Genomic DNA, 20,967 nt, shown 5'->3' with positions numbered 1-20,967 from the left:
TGTGGATCCACTATCACCTGTCTGGGTGTATGTTGTCACTGTGACTTCAAGGTCTCCTCCTGAGTTAGTGGCAGCTGATGTTGTACCAATTGGGTATTGCTCATATCACACACTTGAGAGAAGCCATTGATGACATGGTCACGTACACATGGATGGTCCCACCCTATCTCTGAACACGTGTGATGTGACTTTCAAATGATCTCCAATTTTGGGCTGGATGAGAGACTGTTTCAGTTGTTTGGATCCGGCATGTGTAATTGCCACATTTGTACTCCTGTTGTGCTCTGTGTATGGTAATGTATCATGTCACATCCTACCCTCTGTGCATACATTTGTGATGTTTTTTTTTGGTGTGATGAATGTTATAGCATTCTTGCTCAATGAGACGACATTCATCTTCAGCAATTTCAAAATAAAGGTGGTCAGAAATGAATAGGCTAAAGCATGATGTGGTGTCTCTTATCTGTGTTTATTTACAAGTGTGGGATACAAGTGATTATAATAAATTATGAAAATAATGCCGTGTTAGGTTGTTCCCCCTCCTGTTGCAGGCCAGCATCCTCCTCTTCGTCATTCTCAGGCATGTCTGGGTCCGGTTCAAGGAGGGGAATGTTCTTTTTTACACAAATATTGTGTAATATGGCACAAGTGAGTATGATCTTACAGACCATCTCTGGGGAATAGAGTAGAGCACCGCCAGTGATGTCAAGGCAGCGGAACCTTGACTTTAGGATCCCAAAGGTCCGCTCCACAATGCTGCGTGTCCTCTTGTGGGCGTCATTGTATGCCCGCTCAGCAGCAGTATTTGGGTTCCCATATGGTGTCATTATCCAAGGCTGGATGCCATACCCCTGATCAGCTGAAAGAGAAACACAGAATGGTATCAATTAGATGTAGGAGGCACTGTTGTACGTATCTTTGATGGCAGTAGTTGTGTTGTGTTGTCTGTGACTATTTTGTGTACTAATGTGACAACCTATGGTTGTTGGTGAAAACTTTGGCATTGTTTTTTTCCCTTGGCTGAGCAAGTGTTTGTTGGCTAACTGTTTGTCAGCAGGATGTATTGGTTTCTCCAGTACAGAGTGCCCTCCCTTGCATTGTGACTTGTGATACAGGTGTCCGTGTGTCCTCACTGGGGGTGTGATGATAGTTCCATGCAGAGTTGAAACATGAAAGTGTATTAGAAACGTTCATATGAACATACCCAGGCCATCCCATCCCTTTAAACTTATGCATTGTATTAGTGTACAGGTTATTGTGAGCCTTCAAATTTGCAAGGTGACATTTAGGCAACCACAGTCATTAATGTCTTCACACTAAGCTGTAGAGTAAATTCCAATGTGTGAGAGGTTCAATGTTGACTTGTGAAACATGGCTAGTGATGTGAGTACCTCAGTGTGTTCCTGTCTAGCTGTTGCTGTCTAGGTGTTGCTATTGTGGTGTATGTGTTGTTTATCCTAGAGGGTTTCTGGGCAGTGTGTATATGAGTTTGTTTTTTGTCCTTACCAACAAGTAGTCCATTGCCATACCGTCCATCCTGGAAGTGTTGGTTGATGGTGGAGTGACGGAAGATGAATGCGTCATGTACACTCCCAGGATATTTAGCCACAATGTTGGTGATCAGTCCTTGGTGATCGACTATGGCCTGCACGTTGATTGAATGTGTGTGCTTCCTGTTGCGGTAGAGGTGTTCACTCGCAGCAGGTGGCACAAGGCGTACGTGTGTGCAGTCGATTGCACCAAGGACGTGCGGAAAGCCACTGATGGCGTAGAACCTCTGTTTAGTTTCCTGCTGCTTCTGCACTGTGTTAGGGAAGCAGATGTGGCGGGGTGTCAGGCGAATGATGGCATCCAGTACTTTGGGTAAAAAGGCGGAGAATGAGGGTTGTGATATTCCACCAACCAGGGCATCAGTTGTCTGAAAGGAGCCACTTGCCAGCAGGTGAAGTACGGCAAGCAGCTTTGTTTCGGTTGGGATAGTGCGTGGAGTCACTAAAGTGGGGGCCAATTGCTGTTCAATAGTTGTCAGCAGCTGCTGAATGGCCTGCCAGTTCAACCGGTACCTCTGGATGATGTCCCGTTCCCTGAGGCCATGCAGGGTTGTTCTTGGGCGGAATATCCTCTCCTGCCTTCTGCGCTGTCTTTGGGGTCCCTGCTGTTGTTGTTGTAGCTGCTGTTGTTGCTTCAGGGCTCTGCGTCTACGTGCACGCTGAAGAAAAAGCACCTCCATGTCTCCCTGTTGCTGCTCTGCTGCTCTGCTGCTCTGTTGTTTGTTCTGTGTGTTCTGATTAAGTACAGGTGTGTTTGCCCCATTTTAACGCCTGTCCTGACCCAGGCGTTAAAATTTCACGATATTCGTGCTTTGCGCCATTTTTTTGCGCCGCCTGCCGCGCGGGAGTGATTTTTGCCCTGAAGCATAAATACGACGCAACGCTGTGTGCGTCTGTTTTTGGACGGGAACGCCTACCCTGCATGTCATTAACGCAGGGCGGGGTGCCGCTTCCAAAAACTGGCGCACATAGCGCCAGTTTCCTTGTGTGCCGGCTCGGGCGTCAGGGTTTAAATATGGGGCAACGTTTGCGCTGAAAGTGCGTCAAAATGTTTGGCGCACATTCGGCGCAAACGGAGTATAAATATGCCCCTTGGTGTTTTCCTCTTCCCACGCTTCCTTTTGGGGGAAGGTGATTTGTTAGCTACGGTTTTGGGGCGACAGGGACTAGCAGTGGAGATGCTATTCATTTGATTATGCTCAATATAGGGGTTGGTAGATTTGACAGTTTTGTTACCCTGTGCTAGGAAATGTGTATATAAGGGCTCCCCCTGGACGTTATCCGCTTCGGCCTCCATTGGCCCAGTACTGACTTCAGGGGATTGTGCCTTTGATAGCGCTATAGGATCCTTCACACGCATTTGAACCACATATATGAAACCTCGACCAGTTCAAGTTTTGTAGAAATGGTCCCCCTGGCTGTGGAGAGATATGACGTAATTGAGGTGGTTGAGCGAGAACTCTTCTCCCCTCCGCTTTTAATTTGTGTTAGTGTTTTCTTTCCCATAGCTGGAGTAGTCACATGAAGCAGTCAGTTATTCTGTTTTGTTAGAGTACAGCCAGCACGCAAAGGAGTACTTTTTAATTTCTAAATGCTACCTTTGCACCTTTGGTTCCCGGTCTTTCACATCTTTCAAATAGTGTACCATCTTCCCTTGACCCTGGTGCCAAGAGGGGGGCCTGGCGCAGCCACAGACGCTCTTGGCACAGTGGGCTGCTTGTGAGCGTTTTGTAGCGCTATGTCTGGTGCGCCCCCACCTCCTTCCTGGGGGCTCGGGCCTCCTCAAAAGTACTCCCTGGAACTCGTAGTCCACTGCAGGAATCTTTAATGGCAGCCACATCATATAGTACACCCAGATACTCACACCTATTCATTCTTTTTCTGCATCCAATACCAGAAGAACCCTAGTTACAGGGTACCAAGTCATTAATATACAAACGTTCATAAATATACATACATGGTAAACAGTGGGGGCACTACTTTATATCAGATTCACGCTGGGTATTCTTGTTATAGACACTACTTTTTTAATCCCTCTTTGATGCTTTCAAATAAGAGCTAAAATGAATCTATGCTTTCTATGTTTAATTCTCTGGATTAAACCCCCTTTTTGCTAACACCAACCATATCCCTTGTAGTTATCCCGACCCGAGAGGTGGCACTGGAGGAACACATCACTCAGTGGTTTTCCAAAAGAGGAGTGCTACACATGCTTTTTTTTAATGTTATCTCTAGAAAAGTCTACAAGCAGACATGGCCAGGCTCAGAGACACACATATTGAGGCAGAGCACTCGGTGGTACAATGCTACAAAGCTATAAGAAGGCATTCATTGTTTTGGCCTAAACAAGTCGTCACACTTCAATGCAATTTATCGGACCATATTTCAATGCAATTATCATTTTTCGAAGTTGCTATAGTCTTAGCAATTCTTATTAAAACAATAGTCAACATTTTTACCTTAGAACCTATTTATACCCACCAGGAGACTGATGGAAAGGCTACATGATTAACTGTAGATTCGTTGTCTTAATGTAATACAAGGTAGAATTAGCAGTGGTTCCCAAAACCATTTTATTGAAGCTCCATAAAACACATGCCCTTATTTAAGAGGGCCTAGTGCCACTTTAGTGCCGCCTTTGTGTCATTTTCTTTTACGCCAAGGCGGCGCTAAGGTGGCCTTTACCCCGCACCAGATTTACAGTGGTGCAGTGCATGCAATGCACCACTTTGTATCACTTTCTGCTACATTAAGCCTGCAACAGGCATAATGTAAGCAAAGAGGGCGTTCCCCCATTAGGGGGCTCAAAAAAATGGCTCAAAGAAATCTAAGAGAGTTCTTTGCATTCTATATGTTTTGGCACTTTTAATGCCTGTTCAGAGCAGTCAGTAAAAGGGGGCACACCATTATTTATAATCGGCCCCAATGTACTGTTCAGGGCACTAACCCTGAACAGTACATCAAAAAGTCTGACACTAAAGCCTTGAGCCATGGTGTGCCGTATCTTAGATATTGTGACACATGGTGGCAGTCGGGGGGTGCTAGGGGCGCAAGGAAAGTGGCGCTGGGTGCAGCATCACTTTCCTTAAATCTGCCCCACAATGTCTGGGAATGGCGCAGATTAAAACAGACCTTTCTCTATATTTATCCTTACTCTGAAAACAAGAGCACTGAAAGCTTTGTACCAAAGTGTGCTTTCCAGATTAAGTTTATGTTTCAACCAGGCACCATCCCTCACGGCTTGTTGTAATGAGACATTTTTACCTTGAAAACACCTGTCCAAGGTATACATTGGTAGAAAGTAGCTGCGGTTTACTTCTGTTTGGAAAACATGTGGGTGTTACTTTTAGGTTGCCCCGGTAGAGCAAGCAAGTGAAAATACATTGGGGTTTATTTGCTAAGGTTTTGGGTGGGAAGCAAAATGATACAGTGTGGCATGAAGAGACGTAAAGTATTCCATTGGTTTACCTATCATCATAAAAGCTTGTGGATGCAGCCCAAAATTGTGCAGTGCCACACAAGCTCCCACACCACCTTCACTAAATATTCTCCATAGTGTCGAAATTTGAGGAGCTTCTTTGTTGAAAGGAAGCTCTGGCTCAAGGTCAGAATGAGGAAGTGAGTTGACTGGCACACAAGCTTAATAACTCTACTCGAAAAACAGACATTTGAGTTGAGCAGTTTCAGAGTGGCGATGTTGTTGGTGAGTGCTCTATATGAAGGAGTCCCTCTCAGTCTAAAACCTGGGAACTACCCAGGTTTCCTGTTCTCTTTTTGTGTAAGTTATATGGTATGCTAAGCCTGAAAGGGATATGCTTTTACTTGGATGCTCTCTTGCAGCTGGACAAAGCTATGTCTCTATGACAAGCTCTAATGAGAGCAAAACATATGTGAGGGATTGCTAATATTCATTATCAGAGGATTTGAAATGTGTTTTACCAATCCAAAGCAGTAATCCTGTGTCTAAAATGGTAAGAAGCTTTTGTTATTTTCAGCTCAGCATGGATGGCACTAGCTAACTTCATGCTTAAAGACTTTGCTGCTAAATTAGCAAAAGATTGTAACTTTTCTAGCTCAGTATGAATGTGTCTGTGCCTGAAATGGCAAAAAGTTTTTTTCATTTTTCAGCTCAGCATGGATGACACTAGCTAACTTCATGCCTAAAGACTTTGCTGCTAAATTAACAAAAGATTGCAACTTTTCTAGCTCAGCATTTTTTTAGCTAAATCCTATGCTTAAAAACTCTGATAGAAAAACAAACTTTTGAGGTGAGCAGTTTTGGAGTGTCAGTGGTGATCTAGAGTGCTCCAAATAAAGGAGTTGCTCTCCATCTAAAATGTGGAAACTAACCAGGGTTCTCTACTCCATTTTTAAAATAATTTATGAGGCATCCTAAGCCTGAAAGAGTATTGCTTTGATATATCTATGTCTATATCTATCTATATATATATATATATATATATATATATATATATATATATATATATATATATCAACGCCAAAAAACAAAGTTTTGCACATTGATTTATGTCGATATTCCTGTATAAAAAAAACCCTGTGAATGTATTGCGCTAGCATCATAAACAATCCACCGCACAGCACTGCCAACAATTGGGGAACCCATACTTGCCACCGTTAGGATTAAAACAGAGAGATAGGTCCTTTATTTTCACTTTTTATATTAGGATGGTGTCACAATATTTGGGGCTTGTTGTTTTGATTTTACTATTGTTTGAATCACTCCTTTAAACCTTCCTGTTTTTAATATATTGTGGTTTAAAGTGTCAGTTATAGACTGGCCCTAAATTCCAGTTTGACAGTCACAGATGATCTAATGGGTTGAGTGAGTGCTTGCTGTCCTGTCAATGCTTATGAACAGACTGCAAAGAGCCAATTTCAAGATATGAACCCTACTTTGTGGTGCCCCTGTGGGCCCTGATTTGGGTATATTTGATCCAGAAAAATAGCCTGACCCTTGAAAACAGTGATTAGTGAGATGCCAGTAACTAGCTCCTCTGAACCATTCCCAGTGTCCACAACCAGACCATCTCCTAGTTCCATTAACTGCTCACTAGACACTAGTTTTCTGCACCCAATTACAGCTTTAGCAATACATTGGTGAATGATGTGCAAATATGGTCTTTTCTAGGGATTTTTCGTCTGGTTTGATAACACAGTTGGTTTTATGACCTATTGAAAGTACACCTAAGTCAAGCCCATCTTTGCTAGGACATCGCCAGGAGGCACGGATGGTGCTGGTTTTTCCAAAGGTAATATGGGCTCCACACTCTCTAGGCAACAGATTTTGGAGTTACGCCCTTTGAGGACCCAGGGGAACTGTGAAATGTGGGACCCTACGCACATGGAGAGTTTCTGCTGTCCTGCATGCAGGTACAGGTACAGGAGGGGGGCTTAATAAGGGAACGAGGTATAGATATCTTGATAATCCATGGGTAAACACAAATATTGAAATCTGCTCTGTTTAATGCTCGATCCATGCCTAGACATAGCATGGAGATTAATGATTTTATTGAGAACAATAGGTTAGGCTGTCTATTTGTGACAGAAACTTGGGCTAAGGAAGTCTCAGACCCTAACCTTGTGGCCCCAGTTCCTGAAGGGTAAGCAATTGTCAGGATGGATAGAGAAGAGCGTGGGGTTGAGGGGGACCGGCTGGCAATTGTATATCAGCAAAACCTATGTTGCACTCTGGAAGCGAGGGACACGCTAGCCAGGGAGGGCTGTGAGGTGGGCTCCTTTAGACTATATAAGATGTCCATCTTTTGTCTGGGCTTTTAGTGTACCACCCGCCAGGCCACAAAGTTCATTTTGCACTGGTACTGGCACCAAATTATAGGCCCTGATATTATAAAAATATTTTTATGTTTGGGGATTTCAATCTGCACCTCGAAGCAGAGAATGAGAAAGAAGTACAGGTTTTCTGGTTTTGATGAATAATGTGGGGTTTTCCCAAAGAACCTGAAACAGATGCACATAATGCAGGTCATAGCTAGATGATATTTTCACTACTGATGATGCAGGGAGGGTTGGGACTTGTCTTCCACTCAGCTGGTCTGATCACTCTGCGGTAATATTCTACCTTTTTGGAAATACAGTGAAAGTTTTAATAGCGAGTGATAGGATGATTAGAAGATGGGGCAGCACCTCAATTAGTGAGTTAGAGTTTAGGTTGCCGGACGCTTTGTAGAGTTGGAGATAGAAAGATCCCTCCTGCAGTGAGTTTTAACAATTGGCTCCAGGCCACACTTGATGATCTAGCATCCATTAGGAAAACGAAGAAGGGGAGGAGCAAAGCTCCACTCAGTGGTTTTCAGAAGAGTTTAAATACTTCAAAGGCTGTGTCGTTAGCAAGAGCGGAGGTGGAGATTAGACCTCAGTTTGGAGGAAAAAGTGAAACATAAAGATCTGTTGAAAAGATATAATATTGCCATTAAGGAAGCGAAGACTGCCTTTTTTCTCAGGATGGCAATAAATGTACCCTGTGAACTTTTTAAGACAGTAAAGGTGTTAACATCTCTTCTATCCCAACAAGATTTTAAGAACTCACAGGAGTTTTGTAATAAACTAGCCTTACATTTTAGGAACAAAATCCTCAGAATACCCCCTATAAAAGATCACCAGAATGACAGGAATTTAGAAGAATGGTCTCTTGAGCAATCAGATAGAAAGACGCAAGATACTTTCTCGCCTCTTACACGAGAGAGGATTGTTTCCCTGCTTATGCAGACTAGAGCAGGTTCACCTGAGGATTCCTGACCACTTGGAGTGTTGCAGATGGCCACTGAGGTAATAGCAGAGGCCCTAGAGAAAATGTATGAGCAGGTGATGATCACAGGGGAATATCCCCAGAGTTGGAAGGAAGCCATTATTTGCCCGCTCAAGAAGAAGCCGAGAGGAGATGGAAATGATCGGAAGAATCTCTGACCCATCTCTTCACTATCATACCAAGCTGAAATATTAGAAAATCATCTAAATAAAGAACTAGCTCTTTTTCTAGGTGACAATGGCTGCCTAGATCGTTCACAGCATGCCTTAGGAACAAACATAGCATGGAGTCTGCGTTATTTTCAGCTTCTGATTACATCAGGTGTCAGGTGGATCAAGGCGGTGCAGTTATTCTTGTATTGTTAGACCATTTCTCCATTTTAACTGGCAAGAAGGCTGCGGCAGGCAGGACTGAGGGACAGGGCTCTTCCACTGCTGGAATACTTCCTTAGGAATAGGACAAGTACAATTAGTTGTGGAGATTTCAGAGCCTTACCATTTCAGCTGCTGTGTGGGGTGCTGCACGTTTTGTTCCTCAGTCTGGCTCTGTTTAACCTGTATGTCACTCCGTAGGCACGATTGATCCAGTCGTGGGGCTATCAGGTGGCAACCTATGTGGATGATACACAGATCATATCGCCGATTGGTAGGGAATGGACAGAGATGGCTTTGAGATTCATCTCCTGCATGGTGGAGATCAGCAGCTGGATGAAGCAAAATTTGCTTCAGATGAATGATGAAAAACAAAGATTCTGTTTTTCAGGTCAAGTAGCTCTATTTGAAGAAGAAGCTTGTGGCAGGAGGCTTTCAGTCCTCTACCCACTCCTGTGAAGAAAGCACCAGATCTTAGGAATGGTTTTTGACCATGAACTGACCTCTGAATGTCAGGTCAGCAATACAGTGAGGACCTGCCTTTGGATTCTTAAATGTTGAGAAAGTTCCTGCAATTCATTCCAGGGGAGCTCAAGGTTCCTGTAGTTTGGGTGCTTATCATCTTGCAGTTCAACATTCCCTCAGTAAGCTTCAATTGATTCAAAACGGGATGGCATGCTTAATTTTAGGGCTTTCTAAGGGCGACTCAGTGAGGGAGGGCATGAGGAGCTTGCATTGGCTTTCGATCAAGAAACAAATCAACTTCAAAGCATTATGCCTGGTGCACAAGGCACTGCATCAGACCAGCTCTGAATGCCTGAGGTCCGTCATTACCTGATATGCTCCCATTAGCTCATTAAGATTGGCAGATAATAAGATGGTAAATGTCCCTAGATTTAGGAAGGCCAGATGGGGTGAAAGAGCCTTTTCAGTGCCAGCAGCCAAGCTCTGGAATGTGCTGCTGATGGATATCAGAAAGATAGATTCCTATTTGGTACTTTGTGGGACAGTTATAACCTGGTTATTCAGGACAGATTACTTTGTTCTTGGGTAGGGACTGTTTCGCTGTGCCAGGGTTTTTTTTTTTACACCTAGCGCTTAGATACCTGATGGGTTTAATGTGCTGTACAAATGCAAATACAAAATACAAATACAAATTGTGACCATTGCTTATCTAAAGGAAATCTTTGTAAGACAACTCAAAGAGTACTGTTGATTGAAGAAGCCAAAGCTGCTTTCTTTACCAGTAAAATGTTGAAGTCCTCTAACAAATCCAAAGAGATACAATTGCCTTAAAGCTTTCAAATTCGCACAGAATTACCCTACCTATTACGCAACCCAACATCTTTGTGACTCTTTCAAGTCTTTTTATATTAGTAAGATTGAGACTATCAAAAAGAGAATCCCTTTTAGTCCACTACAAAACACCATGTCGCCTAATGCTAAAGGTGCCTGTTATCTTTTGTCTTTTCCGAAGATCAATAAGGAGGGCCTAACGGACTTACTGATGAAGTTAAATTGGGCTCCCCCAATGATATCTGTCCCACGCAAGTATTAAAAACTGTATTCACACTATTTCCTGAACTGGCACTATCTCTCCTTAATCAATCCCTTAATCAAGGAATAGTGACTAGTTCTTTTGAAGCAGCAATAGTAGTTACATTGCAAAAGAAAGTAGGTGAGTATCCCCTCAATTAAAAAAGTTACCGACCAATGTCTTTAATCCCCTATGTGGCTAAAATTCTTGAGGTGCATGTAGCTCAACACCATTGTTCCTTTCTTGAGGATTCAGAAATTCCTGATCCATGCCAAGTGGGCTTTAGTCCAGCTCTTTTCACAGAAGCAGTTATCCTTTCAGTAGTGGATGACCTGAGAGAGGAAGTTGATAGAGGCATGACACAAGCCCTTATCCTCCTTGATCTATCGGCGGCCTTTGACACGGTTGACCATATCCCTTTGGTTGACCATGTCAGGGCTACAGGACTTCAGGACTCAGCAATTATTTGGGTGGTTCCTTTTTTGAAAGACAGATCACAATTTCTTACACTTCACCCCTTCAATCCCCTAAAGTACAACTAAACTATGGAGTGCCACAAGGTTCATCTCTCTCCCCACACCTCTTCAACTTATATATTTGCCCCCGGGTTCACTTTTAAAAAAAAATGAAAGTTAAGATATATAATTATGCTGACGACATGCAGCTCCTCTTTACAATTAACAATACCCTTAATTCCACCTAAGGCACCAAGCTGTTCATCTGAAATTGGATGAATAGTAACCAATTGAAACTAGTCTCTGACAAAACCGAGATAGTAATCACCAAAAAAAGCTCAATCCTAGGAACCCGCCTTTTTGGCCCACTGAAATGGGCAACGCCTCTCAAAAGAAGTCAGTAAAAAGTTTTGGGTTTATCATTTTGAGGATCTCTCATTGAAATCGCGACTTGGCTCAGTGATATCTCCCTGCTCCTTTTAACTCTGCAGAATTAAGAAGATAAAGAAATTCCTCACTGTGGATGCCTTGGTTCAAGCTATAACTGCCTTGGTTAGGTCACAAATTGACTACGCCTAGTTGCTTTATTTGGGCCTCCCTAACTACCTTACCAATAGACTCCAGCTTGTTTAAAACCAAGCGGCATGGCTGATCTAGCAACTGCCCAGACACTGCCATATTTTTCAAGCAACCAAAGATCTCCACTGGCTCCCAACTGCCCAGAAATCTGCATTTAAATCATGTTGCATAGTTTTCAAATCCCTGCAGATAAAGAGCCCAGCCTTCATGAAATCTCGCACTCCCCCATTAGACATCTCAGATTGACTTATTTACACTATCTAGTCACTCCTGAATTCAATAGGAAACAGACAAGTGGAGCCAGATTTTTGGTCATGGTCCCTCCCATTTGGAACTCCTTGCCCTTAGAACTCAGCACTACTCTATGGGCAATCCCAACAGTTGCTTAATACTTTGCACTTCAAGCAAGCTTATCAATAGATTTTGGAGCCGTGACAGGTAAGTTACCTCAGTGCCAAGAAACCGTTTGGTGTACGTGCGTAACATAACGTAGAATGAAATGCATGTTATGTTATGTTGTTATGTTATGTTAGGCATTTTTATAGAGTGCACTATCTCCTGGGAACGTATCCTGGTGCTAAGCTGGAGAGAAACTATATAAACATAATGCCTAGTTGGCCTACTCAAAACGCCAGATCTTCAGCAACTATTGGAATTTAAGAAGTGAGGAGGATACTCTTATGTGTAGTGGCAGATCATTCCACGCTTCAGGAGTGATGTAGGAGAAGGCTTGACCACCTGATCTGGTTTTCTGCATGCGTGAATGTGTGCAGCTAGCAGCCTGGTTTTTGAAAGCAGATGTGATTGTTAAGGCATGATGGGCCAGTGTTATGTAGTACCTTGACAGTGTGGGTGAGAAGTTTGAATTGTGCTCATTTGTTTTTGGACAGCCAGTGGAGCTCCTTCAGGTGTGGTGAGTTGTGAGTGTGGTGTAGGGGATTGAGAGGTATTCTAGCTACAGAGTTCTGAATGGTCTGCAGTCTTCTGGTGAGTTTTTTCGTGATCCTGGCATAGAGGGTATTCTCATAGACCAGCTTCTTGTGGCCAGGGTGTGTGTAACACTTTCTGGGTGCTGAGTGGAAGCATTTTCATGGTATGGACGCGTGAAGAAATGACAGCATTGACTTGGGTGATCATGTCAAGTTTCCTGTCAATGACGATCTTGAGGTTCTTGGTGTGGGTGTCGGTCCTAGGTTTGTTGGCCACCACAGTGAAGTGCTTTGTCTGAAGATCACAATTTTGGTCTTGTTAGTGTTCAGCTTTAGACAGACGCCTTCCTCCATTGGGTAGTTTTTCATTATTCATAATTTTAATTGTTTTTGTAAAGAATAATGATATACTATAGTAATAAGCCATGTTAATGGCATATTGAAACATAAACATACAGATGTTAATGTGGATTAGTAGAACATGGCAAAAATGCAATAAGTAATACCATACAAAGAAAAAGAAAGAAAATGCACCTCTAGCAATACCCTAATGTATTATTCCTGAAAAATAGCTGAGCTTGGAGTAACATCAATCTAGTGAAAATATTATCCTATTAAAAAAATGAAATAAAATGTCAAGAGGTTTAGGAAATACGTAATATGTGTCTTAGAACATGCGTGTTATAAAGCAATTGATAACAAGACAAGCTAACAATACAGTCTCAATTATAATCATTGTAACTAAATTTAAGCAAATAGAGTTTGGAGTATTTGTCAAAATCTGAGATGAAAAACGTTCTTGTGGGCATATGCCTCCTGATATACATTGCACAATTCGTATCTATGAAAAGAATGTAAAAAACACATACATGGAACATAATGAAAGGAAAAATCAATGGTTATTCAAAAATAACCCCCAGACACTAATAGAATTTAGCATTTTATCATTAAGTTTATATATTATACTTTCAAAATGTGCCAATTCGTACACACCCCCTAGCCGATGAAGGGGATTGTATCCGTTCCCCAATGATGTAAAATATTAAATTTAGCTGTTATATGTTTGGATGGTGGCTAAATCTGTACTATCATGAAGTAGGGAGAGGCGTGGAGTGATCGAAATTCGTATTGGGGAGTATTTATGTAGATGGCTTTCAATTTGCAGCCAGAAGTCACACATTTTCAGACACTCCCTTAATGTACACAGTATGTCACCATCAGGTAAATTGCATCTCCAGCATTGTGAGTCAGGGTGAAGTGAAGCTGAATGCAATTTAGCTAGGTACCAATGCCACCTGCGTAGAATCTTGAAAAAGCCAAACTTCAGGTGGGATTCTCTAAGCCCATGTTGTACCCTTCAAATATGTATGCTCAATCCCTTCCTGAAAATTCCAAACTTAGGGCTTGATTTTTCTCTTGGTAGATGAGATCCGGTGATGGATTTCCCATCCGCCGGAATATAAAACCCATAGGATATAATGCGATTTATGTTTTGGTGGATGGGAAATCCATCACCATTGTGACAGAATAACCCGACCGCCAAGAACTAAATCAGGCCATTAGTCACACTCCCCACCATGTTTGTTAAATAACTGAGGTAGTGTGAGAGAACAAATGATCTGACATAATATTGCAAAGACCAAAAAATAATTCCTTTAAGGTTTTTCCAAGTATTTATGTATTGAGCTATTAGTGGATTAGGAAGAGTGCCTTCAAGCTTCTCTAGGAAGTGTTAGAATGTGCTTGAGTTGTTTGTATTTATCTAAGTGGGATGGAGATAGATGGAATTCATGACACAATTGTGGAAATGGTTTTATTTCACTTTCTTGTGTGACTAGGTCTCTGAAATAATGATTCAAGGAAGCCAATCAATCTCAGCTATACCTATTTTAATCATCTTATTGGGCGCCATAATGGAACTTTGTGATGTATGCGGCTATTAGAATTCATAATTCTATTAACTTTGTTCCAGGCTTTCTGTGCAGTGGAAATAATGGGGGTGAAAGAGGAAGTAGTCCTTGGATATGCAGTATAATAGATAGTGAGATAACCCTTTGATTTAATTAATGGATGTTCAGTCTTTACTCAAGGTGGTGTAGATCTATGGGTTGGTTGCATATAAACTGAGGGCTTCATTTACAAGAATCTGATGCATTGGCATCGATGCGTCAGATTTGCTTCATTTCCCGCACATCCTATAACGACGCCATGAATGCGCTACATTTACAATACAGAGCTCCATGGCGCAAGTTTTCACAGATGTGTCAAAAATTCTGACACATATGTCGGCGTTAAACTCACGCATTGCTGAAGTAGCATTGTTAAACTGACAAAATTCTAGCAATGTGTGGAGTCTCCCATAGGAAAAAGCCCTGCTTCAATTTTATGCCTGCTCTGAGCAGGCGGTAAAATTTTGAGGCAGGGAAGATGCAGAATGACACAGTGAAATGTAAATTTCACTGCATCAGTTCTGCGTGGCATTTCTCATGGGTACGCCTACCCTGCATATATCATACCTGGCACAGGTATAATGGGACACAGGGCTTTACAAAGTGATTCATTGGGCCCAGTGTGTCAGTTTGTAAATATGGAGCAGTGTAGTGCACTGCCAGCACCACCAATGAGTAAAAAAAAAAAGATGCAGCAGTGGTGCAAAAGGCTTGTAAATGAGGCCCGAATGTGCAAGTTTTTGTGCTAACCTGTAACTTTCTAGATGACGTAACTGAAGTCCTCCCTTGAAGGAGGAAGCATGGAGTTTAGAGCCCTTTAAGTATGGTTTATTTTATTCCCAAGTAAAGTGAGAAATGGGGGATGTGGTTGTCAATAAAAAGGACATGGGTATGGGTAAAGGTGAGTTTCCAAAAACAATTAAATCTTGGGATCGTGTGAGTGAGGTTGTCAGATACTATTCAGATATCATCTGCATAGTAAAAGGCTTAAACCATCACCGGAAGTTGCTTGTATGCCCGTGGTATCAATGCTAGCTTGTATAGATATTGCTAAGGTTCTAATGCTATAAGAAATAGAAGGGGAGAAACTAGACACCCTTAATGAGTTCCTCGATGAATATGGAAATATGGGAAGGAAAATCCACCACATGTGACAGTGGCCATTGGGGAATCATACATACATTTGGTCAGTGTGAGGAAGTTGTAGTCAGACCCTATCCTCTCCATGGTATGGAACAGGTAAACCCATTCCACAAGGTCAAATGTTTTTTCAGCATCGAAAGGAGAGTATTTCTAATTGCCCAAGTATTTGACACAAAGTTTGAAGATGATTAGGGGAAGAGTGACCCTGTACAAAACTTACTTGGGAGGGATAAAATAAAGAGGTGATCACTGTATTAAGACCAGTTGCCAAATTGTTTGCTAGGATCCTAAATCTGTGTTAATCAAAGAAATAGGCCTATAGCTAGAGCATTTCAGTGGATCTTTCCTGGATTTAGGAAGAACGGTGATACAACCTCTTAGGTAGTCAGATTGTAAATTATTATATTGTAAGGCTTCATTGAAAGCTGACTCTAGCAGTATGTAGTTTAGTGACTTTGTAAAACTCTATTGGAAAACCTTCTTCCACTGGAGATTTGCCGATGGCCATGTTATCAATTGCTCTCTTGACTTTCACTGTAGTGATTTCATTATTGATTTGTTTTAGCTTGATCTGGTGTGAACTTGAGCAAACATAGGGTCCTGAAAAAGGAGTGTTTGTATGAAATATCAGTACAATTTATTGAAGTATAAAGTGTGAAACTTAAGCATTATTAGGTAAAGTGATAAGTTTTCAGTTGGAGTTGCAGACAGTAGGAATATTTATGGAGGACTCCTGGTGGTGAAGTTGAAAAGCCAAAAGGCGCCCCACTTTCCCTCCCTTTTTCCCCTCTTCATACTGATTTTGTTGGATGTGAAATAGGTTCTTCTCTGCAAGTGTTGTACATACAGTATTGAGATCAAACTTAGCTGAGAGTAATCTCTTTCAATTCTCAGGGGTTGATATTTGTGTGTAGATGAGTCAACCTCTTTTTCTAGCCGTAACCTAATCAATGAAAATAATTTTTGTTAATAGCAGTATCTTTAATGAACATACCATGGATTACAGCCTTTCCTGCCCCCCAGAGAATGTGAGCGGAGTTTACAGAGTGTTCATTGTTGTGTGAAAATTCTTCCACATATGAACATACTCAAACTTTCTCTGGAGTGTGTTTATAGGAGGAGAGAATTAGGCGCTACTTCAGTTTGGTGGCCGGCTCATACCCAAGTCAATATGTAAATCTATAAGATCATGATCTAACACACTGCAAGGCATAATATTTGTATTGATCCCTTTCATGTGGTCAAGAAGTAGTCTATGCATGTCCGAATGTTATGACGACAAGAGGTAAAAGTGAAATCCTTGTCATGAGATGCTGGAAAGGGCATGGTTCCTCTAAATCATGATCTTTAATGGTGTCTAATAATGCACCTCTATCTCTATTTTGGTATAAGTCTGGCCTGCTTGATCTATCTGTGATTGGGTCTATTGTGACATTCCAGTCACCCCTTATGATTTCTTTGGTGGAACGGAAAGAGTTGAGTAGGTGGCTGAGGTGGGAAAGGAAATTTGATTTGACATCTGTTGGTACATTGAAAGCCTACAATAATGTTATTAAAGTGGACTTTTTTAGTTTGGTGAAGATATAGGCCCACATTATGACATTGGCGGTAAATCCCACTTACCGCCATGCCGACTGCCAACATAACGCCACCGCCGCGGAATACCGCCAACCATATTATGACACACACATACCAATCTGTCACTATACAGCCACACACATAAGTCTGCCAGCCCAAAGGTCAGTGATAAACTGGCAGTAGCAAAATCCACACCGTTCTGCCAACAGAACAACGCCCATCACATTATGACCCACGAATCACTACGGCGGACATTTAACTGCGGTAAACCATTGGTTGTACATACCACCATGCTCAAAATAAACACACACATACAAAACAACATCACATTGGACAATTCAAACTACACACACCACACCCACACCACTATAAAACAATGCCCCCTCCAGAAACAGTGGAAGAAGCCATACACTTGAGAGACTGGCCTTGCACTCCCTAGGATCAATCACAGGGGCATGTTGCCCCCCCCCCCCAGTGCCACTGGGCAAGTCACCCACTTGAGAGAATGTGGACTTGCACTCCCCAGGATCAAGCACAGGGCATGTTGCCCCCTCCAGAGCCAGTGGGCAAGTCACCCACTTGAGAGACTGTGGCCTTGCACTCCCCCGGACAGAATAATACGCCTGTTGCCCCCTCCAGGACCATTGGCATTGTACCATCTTCCGGCTGAGGTGCCTCCCAATTCCCGTCCCCCTGAGATGCCTGGCTATTTTTGACCTGATGTCCCTGCAGTGTTCTCTCCGTGTTATTGCTGGAGTGAGGTGGGGCCTTGGAGTATGTGATGTGGCCCTATGGCCCACGGACATTGAGGACTGGGCAGTGTCCCTACATTTGTAAATTTGTATATACTTGGTGATTTGGATGCACGTATTTATACTATTTTTTCTTATTACACTCCTTGCATTATTCCTGAGAGGTACCTGGTGATTATGTAATGTTAGAGCATCTGCTTGTGTGAATGGTGTTGGGTGTGGGGGTGTTGCGTGTTGTGTGTGTGTGTCACTCTCTTTTTCCTCCCCCCTCCCCTGTGTGCTAGGTGGCAGTACTCACTGTGGTTGTCTTCGCCGGCATTGTGGTTCGTAGTGGAGCAGAAGGTAGAAGAGCATGGGGAACACATGCAACTTCGGCTCCATGGCAGCGTGGTTCTTCCTTGAGTGTCCAGAGGTGAGTCGTTTCCCTTCAGTGCAGTGTTCCCACCAGGCTTTTGATGTCGTTGGTACCGCCCCAGAGATTGGTGTGTCTTAATACAGTGGGCGGAACACTGTCTTCCGCCTGGCTGCAGACGGTCACTACTGTGGTGCCTGTTGATTTCGCCCTGGCGGTCGGTGTGTTAAAGTGGCTGTCTGTCTGAGCGGTTTCCGCCATGGTCATAATTTCATAATTATTACTGCCGGCCTGTTGGCGGTATTACTGCCGCTTTATCACCGACCGTCAGGGTTGTAATGAGGGCCACAATGTCCCTCTGTGTCTTTCCGTCTTTGTAATATTTTATATGGTAAATTTTCAATAAAAACAATGGCAACCCCCTGTTTTCTGATGATGATCACTGGTTTTGATGTGAGATGGCGCACTAGCGTGGATCACTTTCCCAACACAGTCCCTATTGAATTTGTCACATTCTGTTGGTGTTGAATGGCGTTTATGTATGAAGGAAATACCTGGCTTCTTAGCACCAAAATCTGTTTTGATAAAATGAGTCAGGCCACTCACATTCAAGGAAGCTATCTTAAGCGGATGTGAAGTAGATATTTGCTTCTTTTATTTTGAAATTAGGATAGAATAAGGAGTTAACCAAATTTGTCAGAATAAATGAACAAGAGGTGTATTATAGATATATGTAATTGAGTTTTAAAGGTTGATAAAGTCAGATAAGGCTATCTTGTCTGACACGTAGGTGTCATAATTAAGTGAACAGAAACAGCTTGTATCTGAGTTGTGGAGTCTGCAAGACTGATAAATAGAAGAAGACAGACCTAAAAACCAAAAAGCAGGGATTCAAGTATCCCCTCTAATCTCTGTTTCAAACAAATTGATAGGCTAGTTGAGTATAAGGGAATATAAATATATATTGACAAATGATTTGAAATTAATCAACAATAAGGTATTATTAACAATGATTCAGAAATTGCGAATATAGTTTCAACCAATCTACAATCAACACTTGGTATGTGAAGATTTTTACCTATCAAAATATAAAAAGGAAAAGAGAAAATTATATGTTACATATCTCCAAGGAGTAAGAAAAGGTATGTGAACAGCATTCTTAGTAATTCAAGATTTCAAAAGGCATCTAGATTTTTCTCTGGGAAGCATACGTTTCCAAGCTTTAGGTTCACCTCCTTGAGACCATTTCTGAGCAAACATGTTCCACTTAGCACATTTATCAGTCACTTTTGGTTTTTCTGGTGTCGGTTCCAGCATTGTAGAGGCGAAAGTGGTATTTGGGTCTATAGACATGGAAGAATCATCTAACATGTCCAAAATGGATTCAAATTCTTGAGGCTCTTGATATTCATTGGGTCAGCCTTGATGTGTGATAATCATAGTTGCTGGTTCTAAAAGACCAAATTTAATATTATTTTCACGCAGCCTAGGATGAAGGGCTATAAACTGTTTCCTTTTGAGATTTGTTGGGACTGAGTGGTCTGTCATGGTGATGATTTGAGTCAACCTTTATTGATAAGGACCATATTTTTTAAGCTTCAAGAAGGATCTGTCTTGCATGTTGGTACTTTAACCAACAGGCTAAGATATGTTGTGGATGAAGATTCCAGCTATTATTACATTAACGTGTTCTTTGGAATTCAAGTGGTGGAGTGAAGGACAGATTCATCAATGATGGAATTATGAATACCAGGAAGGAGAACAAATCATTGTTTTCTGCTAGTTCAGGCATTGCGATAATTCCTATTTTGCCTCTGCAGCTTTGTTATTTTAAGTCTGTTTACCTTTTGTTGTCATTGCCAAATTTCTTAACTATAATCTGGGGTACTATTCAGTTGGGATTACACATCTGTGATTCGTCCTTCTAATGTACGGAGTTGAGTTTGAAAGTTATTAACTTCTCCCTGGAGCAATGATATTTGTGTAGACTTAGTAGTAATTGCAGAGTTTATAGAAAACATTTACCCTTTTATATCTAATAGTTCTTTAAAAGGGTATTGAGTGCTGAAGACAGAGGCCCTCATTACAACCCTGGCAGTAAATGCCACCCACCGCCGTGCTGACGGCCGCCAACATACTGTGACCGCGATGGTAATCTGCCACGGGTATTATAATCCACACATAGAATACCGCCACAATGCAGACACCCACACAAGTCCGCTAGACCAAAGGTCAGTGATAAACTGGCGATAGCAAAACCCACACCGTTACGCCAAGAGGAATACGCCCACAGTATCACGACCCACGAATCAATGCGGCGGCTTTTCAACCGCGATAAACCATTGGCGGTACACACCTCTGCGCTCAAAATACACACACTCAAACAAAACTACACCACATTGGACAATTCAAAATACACACACCTGACACACATACACACACCACACCCACACACTCACACCACTATAAAACACACACCCACATTACCCACAACCCCTTACAATGGAAAAAAAGATTGCCAACTGCGAGAGACACAAGCCAGGAGCACCCACTGAGTCAGAGGCACAGAACACCATCATCCATACACCATTCACACACACATCACAGCATACACCACAGCACATCACCGCACACGTCACCCTACACATCCTCACACATATCACTCACACCACATCCATGGCACCCCAAAGACACCCCAGGGTTTCTGAGGAGAAGCTAAGGGTCATGGTGGAGGAAATACCCAGGTAGAGCCACAGCTATTCAGATCACAGGTGCAGCAGACCTCCATTGCAAGGAAGATGGAGCTATGGTGGAGAATCGTGGACAGGATCAACACTGTGGGACAGCACCGAAGGACCAGGGATGACATCAGGAAGAGGTGGAACGACCTACGGGGGAAGGTGCGTTCTGTGGTTTCAAGACACCAGATTGCTGTACGGAGGACTGGTGGTGGACCTCTACCTCCTCCTCCACAACTAACAACAT

This window comes from Pleurodeles waltl, chromosome 9 (assembly GCF_031143425.1).
Source record: "Pleurodeles waltl isolate 20211129_DDA chromosome 9, aPleWal1.hap1.20221129, whole genome shotgun sequence".
Taxonomy (NCBI): domain Eukaryota; kingdom Metazoa; phylum Chordata; class Amphibia; order Caudata; family Salamandridae; genus Pleurodeles; species Pleurodeles waltl.
Note: the sequence above shows the minus strand (reverse complement) of the source record.